A 7,264-nucleotide genomic window follows, 5' to 3' on the forward strand; every position below is an offset into this window, starting at 1 on the left:
CAATAATATTAGATGAGATGTATAGAGATGGGACATTAGCCTTGGTTGGAGGTAAACTCTGATATTGCTTGGCATAACATAGAAGCATCTGCGGTGCATCCTCATCAACTACAAGATATGTTATTTATTGGTTTCTCTAAGAAAGCCCTAAAGTTTGATAACAAAATTGTGGGTAACTCTCTTAAAATCTGGTATGATGTTTGTAAATTCATCAGATGCCCTAGCAAATTTACAAAAGAGTCCCCAATATGGAATAATCATAATATACAATCTGGGAAAAAGCCCTTTATCTTTAAGCCGTGGTCTGATCAAGGTGTATTTGTTCTGGGTTATATTTTTAATAATCAGGGCCTAAGGTCCTTTCAGGATTTGAAAGAATGTTACAATCTTCCTGGATATTCCTACTTTCTGTATTTAAGGTTGAGAAGTGCAATGCGTGCATATGGAGTACAGTGGAACTGTAACCTGGACGTTCATCCACTGATGGACTGTTTGAATTTTTCTCAAGACACGTGGAGCAGTCTCGTTTATTTATAACAAACTGCTTAATCATGGAAAAGGAACTGGCCCCCTATAAACCTAACTGGGACTGGATATGGGAAAGTATTCCTGCGATGTCCAAGAATCCTGCCCATCAACTTATACACTTTAAACTGATTCACAAGGCCTATGCAACACCATATGTGTTACACAGAATGAAGCGCTTGCCTACTCCTTTATGTACATTGTGTAATTCAAATACGGGGGGACCTATATGCACATGTACTTTGACTGTCCACTTATCAGTAAATTTTGGGATAAGGTGTTTCTTATGGTCTCAGAACTTTGCGATAGGCTTATTCCTAAACATCCCATTATTTGTTTGCTGAATGATGATTCTGATCTTAATTTGAACATTTACCAACGTAGAATGCTTCACACCGCACTAACTGCAGCCAAGAAGGTAATCTTTCAAATTTGGTATGAACCCACATTCCCGGCTGGCAAAATGTGGCTTATAGAACTAAAAAATATTGTGCTGTTAGAGTGTTCAACAGCAAGAATTAACAGAGCTAAACCAAGAACAATTAAGGCATGGTCAGAATTTATTGAGAAACTTTCTTATATGATAATTAGACAAAAATATAGTGGAAGATAAATAGTTGGTATTTCAGATGTGTATAAATGTGGCTTGTCACCCCTAGGGTGTTTTTTTTTTTGTTATATGTAAACCCTGGCTTGTACATAGTTATTGTAAGCCATGTATGCTGGCTTTGTTCAACAATAAATAAACAGTCAAAAAAATAATAATTAAAAGTAACATTTTCCCTAGGACCAAACAAAATAATTTCCGATTTGTTTTCATTCAGGTGTAAAAAAAAAAACAGCTTAAGTTCGTTTAGGCAATCTAACAATGGTTGGCGAGAATAATTATTATTACGCTGTAGGGGAAGATAAAGCTGGGTATCATCAGCATATAGATGAAAGGAGACACCATATTGTTTTTAAATGGAGGCCAAGGGGAGCAAATACATTGAAAACAACACAGGCCCAAGGATCAAACCTTGCGGAACACCACAACCAAGAGGACTGTCAGTAGAAACGCAATGCCCTCTTTGAACAGTAAAACACCTATTTGACAAATAAGAACGAAACCACTGTAAAACCATACCACAAAGTTCTACACAAGACTCCAGACGTGACTAAGTCAAATGCAGCGCTTTAGTCTAAGAGGACAAGAGCCACGGGTTTCCCTCTGTCATGAGAAATGTCATTTAAGACTCTTAACAGAGCCGATTCAGTGCTATGTAGAGCTTTAAAACCTGATTGAAAGACTTCATTAGTAGAGTTTTCTCACAAGAAAGACTGTAGTTGTATGAGGCGCCGTGTATGATTTAAATCAAACTTCGCTTATCAATACATACACAACACACGTGCATATACACCTATAAACACTCGCACATACATATAAACTCGATGCGCGCGCATACACATCCATAAAACACTCGCGCATACATATAAACTTCCATGCAGACACACCTATAAACACTCCTGCATACATATAAATTTCCATGCAGACACACCTATAAACACTCGCGCATACATATAAACTTCCATGCAGACACACCTATAAACACTCGCGCATACATATAAACTTCCATGCAGACACACCTATAAACACTCGCGCATACATATAAACTTCCATGCAGACACACCTATAAACACTCGCACATACATACAAAATAAAACGGATGCATGCTTTAGTTGTGTATATGTATATGCGAGTGATTTCATATGTAGATGTGCATGAACTTTTCAGTGTAACCGGAAGGCATTTCAGTGCAAACGGAAGGCGTTTCAGTGTAACCGGAAGGCATTTCAGTGTAAAAGGAAGCAGCGGCACTTCCGGCGGGACATTTGAAAATGCTTAACGTGGCTTAATGCATTAAAACAGTGTTTTTTAAAAGACCAAACTCAATAAACACATTATTAATAAAGCGGACGATGTATAGACAAGCAGATGAGTCAAGAATAAGAATGTAACACATTTAATTACGCATAAAGCGTTTTCCTCCCACAAAGAATAGCTTAACCTGGCTTAATGCGTTAGTTTATGGGCGTCGAAGCAAAATAATATGGGTCCTCCCCCAGGAAAAAAAAAGTAAAAAATACAGGAGTATATTTTCTATAGTCTGGTGCCTTTTAATTAACGGAGTGTCTATTTACACAAAGGGCAAATAGGCCGACTTGTTGGGATGGGTTATTTACCTCTGCCCATTAAATTATTTCTAGTGGCGTAAGAGGTAAAGCGTGTATCTCGGTGTTTTTGACACGAGAGACTCGAGTTCGCGTCCACCTTTGGCTGTGAACGTTTTTCTCTTTATTCACATCTCTTATTACAATAAAATAATCGAAAAGTTTAAATAAAGTATCGGGTAGGATTAGGTTTATTTGAGCAGCAGGTGCGCTCAGATGCATTACTTTGCTGTGTTGCGAGAGTGCAGCATGCGTGAGTACTGAAAACACAGAATGGAGTTTCATTTATATGGACTCTGAATGAGCCAAGTGCAATAGAGTTGAGGAAGCAGCAGTGTGGAATTCAAGGCTGTAGCTAAATGAAGTTTAATTTATTAGGGCATTCTTCATGTCATGTGTAATGGATTTGACTGACGGCGCTCTGAACAGTGCACAGACATATTCGCTGAATTAGAGACGGTAAAAGTGGGTGGGTCTAATATCATTGGTCTTCAAAAGTGGGTGGGTCTAATATCATTGGCCCTCAAAAGTGGGTGGGTCTAATATCATTGGTCCTCAAAAGTGGGTGGGTCCTGTCCCACACACATACAATGGTTCCGACGCTCATATACACATTATTAATAAAAACAAACTATGTACAGTACAGCATGGTTTATTGTGCTTATTGCGTTTGTTTGTTTTTTAAAAACACTGTTTTAATGCATTAAGCCACGTTAAGCATTTTCAAATGTCCCGCCGGAAGTGCCACTGCTTCCGTTTGCACTGAAAAGTTCACGCACATCCACATATGAAATCACTCGCATATACATACACAACTAAAGCATGCATCCGTTTTGTTTTGTATGTATGCGCGAGTGTTTTATGGGTGTGTGCGCGCATCGAGTTTATATGTATGTGCGAGTGTTTATAGGTGTGTCTGCGTGCAGCGTGTATATGCGAGTGTTTATAGGTGTATATGCATGGAAGTTTATATGTATATGCGAGTGTTTATAGGTGTATATGCATGGAAGTTTATATGTATATGCGAGTGTTTATAGGTGTATATGCATGGAAGTTTATATGTATATGCGAGTGTTTATAGGTGTATATGCATGGAAGTTTATATGCGAGTGTTTATAGGTGTATATGCATGGAAGTTTATATGTATATGCAAGTTATTCACAAGTGTATATGCATTCATTACTAACATAATATGTATTGGTATGGATTTCATATTAGTGTGCACGTGTATTTCATATATGTATATTGAACATGCAATAGTATACATGTATATGTGAGTAATTATAGGTGTATGTGCACGTGTGTTATGTATGTATTGATAAGCGAAGTTTGATTTAAGTCCTACGTGCGCCTCATATAGTTGAGCCAGTACAACTTTCTCCATAATCTTTTAAATAAAAGGAAGATTTGAGATGGGCCGAAAATTGGAAAAAGATGTAGGATCGAGGTTCGGTTTTATGGTGTTACAGTAGCCTGCTTAAGGCAGATTGGAACAGTACCAGTTTGTAAGCATTTATTAATTACTGATAACAGACTTGGGCTAACTGCATTCATAATTTGTTGAAGAAAAAACGGAGAAACTATATCTTGTGGACATGATGTAAGCTTGAGATGATCCACAATTTCCTTACAGAAGTGTAAGTTGAGAGGCTCAAACACAGACCATGTGGAGAAGTATAAAGGAGCATCAAACAAAGTATAACCAGTAAGAGACATCTGAGATCTAATAACCATAACCTTGTTTGTGAAAAACTTTCCAAAACTCTCACAAAGGAAAACAGAGGGCTCAGGGAAGAGTTTGACAGGGGGATTTAAAGCAGAGTCAATGGTGGAAAAAAGGACACAATATTTATGCTGAAATCTCTGAGGAATCCCATACTTCATGATATGCTGCAGTTACCTTTTTACTGGAGCTTATGGTGAAAATACGAGACATACGCTCCATGGGCTGATTTCTTGGAGTTTGACCAAGGTACGGCACAGAAAAAGATACAGGCATGTGATCAGAGAAGGTTGTATTGCTAATTGTAATGTCCAATACAGAAAGTCCATGAGTTCAAATCAACTCCAATGTATGGCCCTGTGAATGAGTTGGGCCAGATACCCACTGAACAAAGTCAAATGACTCAATTAGTTTTAAAAACTCCATTGATAAGGTTTTGGAAACACAACATACATGAATATTAAAATCCCCCAACAGCAGAATTTTATCATGAGCAGTAACGAGATCCCCCACAAATGCAGCAAATTCATTAAGAAGTTCCATGTTTTGTTTGGGAGGACCAACGCAATAGTGACAGGTTTGGTAGCAGTATTTGAAATGGTTGCACCTCAAAACTGCTGTTCAGAACAGTAGAGAGAGATCGACAGGGAAATGCGTTCTTAAAAACAGTCAGTGTACACAGAATGTTTATATATTCTAAAAAAAAAAAAATAATAATAATAAATAAAACATTTTTAGTAACTTTTTTTTTTTAATTCTCAACAGCAGCAGCTGTTCCCCTGCAGCCTCACACACATAGCACTTCCGCTGCAGGAACTGAAACGGATGTTGACACACACACACACACACACAGATGAGAGAGTTTGTGAAACGACTTGACAAACTTGCTAGAGCCTTAGAAGATCGACTTGAACTTAGCAAACAAATGGATCTGCAAGGCTTATCTGCTTACCTGGCTCTAGTGTCTTTACACAGTCGAAACCAGTATCTCTCAAGAAACCTTTTTGGGTACAATTTTGGGTAGAACTTTGGGTCAAGTTAGTATTGGTATTGGAATGGATATTTTGAATCAGTTAGAAGCTGACATTAACAATTAATTGTTAAAGCATTCTCCTCTCCAATAACGGTACTGAACAAGACTAGTGTCCTAAATGAGGTGTCAGTGCTGTGGTGGAAACACCTGTTGAGTTCACAGTATCTCCAATTCTGCAGGATTTCTCAGAAATGTTTCCTGATTTGTGGTCCGTTTCTAAACTTGATGTTGACTTGTGCAAAATTAAACCTCTCGTGTTTTCCAGTATCCACTTAGACGAGAAGCAGAGAGAGCTGCACAGGAAATTATTAGTTAGTTTCACAGTCAATCACTTATGTGGTAAGATCATGCACACCATCACGTAATCATACAATATTGTGATGACATTCTTCTTGCCTCGCCCGATAAGGCCAGTCACCTGAAGGTCCTCTCTCAACTTTTGAGGGCTCTTCACGTGGTTTAATTTTTTAGTAAGCAAACAAAAGGCTCAATTGTTTAAGACCGAAGTGAAATACCTGGGTCAAAACATGGGATGACATGGTAAGAGGCCACTTCCTGAAAGAGTGAAGGCAATTGCAACTTTGACTAAGCCTAATACTGTTACTGGTCTTGGATCCGTTTTGGGTTTGTTCAATTTCAGCAGAATTTACATTTCTGATTTTTCCGATTTGGCTAGACCTCTTACAGAAGCTCTTAAAGGAGGCCTTCTAGGCGTTGCCCCTCTTGAGTGGATTCCAGAGATGGATGAGTCTTTCTCCCTCCACAAATCCGCCCTCTCTTCCACTCCTGGACTTCAGCATCTCAACATTACAAGAAACTACCACACACCTACAACTGCGTGCTGGGGTAGAACAAAAGGTGACAATAATTTTGATGTAATTGGATATTACTCTGCTCTTATTCCCTCTTCTATGAAAGGACAAATGCCGTGTTTGATGGCTTTGGACTGTGCTGAGTGGCTCTGAAAGTTACTGAACCAGTCATGGGCTACAACAACTTGGTGCTGCACACACCACACTGCTTCCTGCGCTTGCTGGGAGAAACAAAAATGAAATCCATCTCTAACCAGCGATGTGATCAATGTGGAACTGCCCTCACCAGTCCTCAACTCACTGTGGTCACTGACAACAGGAACAATCCCGCTTCTAAGATGGAAAATCAGGACACTCACATAACTGCACTGAGGTGGTAATTTCTGAAAAAAAGGACATCACATCCACAAAGAACCCTTCAAAGATTCAAAGAACTTGTTAGTCGATGGAAGCAGCTTCTGTGAGGGAGACTCACGGTGGTTGAGGGGGAGACTGGCGAAATCCTGCGGTATCTGGCTCACTCAAGAGAGGTAGTGCTCAAGTTGCCGAAGTTGTATGCATTAAAATCTGCCTTAACAATTATTTCTGATGAAACTGAATGTTACCATGTAAATATTTTCACAGATAGTGCCTATTGTTACCATATCATCCATATGTATAGCCCAGTGTGGAAGTTTCGGGGTTACTTAATCGCCTCTGATACTCCAATTAGTCATCAACCACTGACAAAATAAATAATTGAAATACGTGGTAAGATGAAACCAAATTGTTTCGCGGTTTGTAAAGTCATGGGTCACAGCACTTTCAGTGACTGGCTTTCAAAGGTGAACTCCCTCGCAGACAAAGCAGCAAAAGAGGCTGCAGAGGTAGCCGTGGTTTCTTCTGTAGACCCAGACTGTGTAGGTTCTGAATCTTCGTCTAAGGCGGATACACAGGAGGATTTTAAGTGGTGTCAGAAAG

The 7,264-nt window shown here is 39.1% G+C and overlaps 1 long non-coding RNA gene across 1 annotated transcript in view; it reads right to left on the reverse strand.

Annotated features, from left to right (window-relative positions):
* LOC306847684 overlaps window positions 1-7,264 on the reverse strand; it is a 32,246-nt gene that overhangs the window by 11,916 nt on the left and 13,066 nt on the right. The window lies entirely within an intron of this gene.

The sequence above is a fragment of the Barbus barbus genome, assembly GCF_936440315.1.
Source record: "Barbus barbus genome assembly, chromosome: 27".
Taxonomy (NCBI): Eukaryota; Metazoa; Chordata; class Actinopteri; order Cypriniformes; family Cyprinidae; genus Barbus; species Barbus barbus.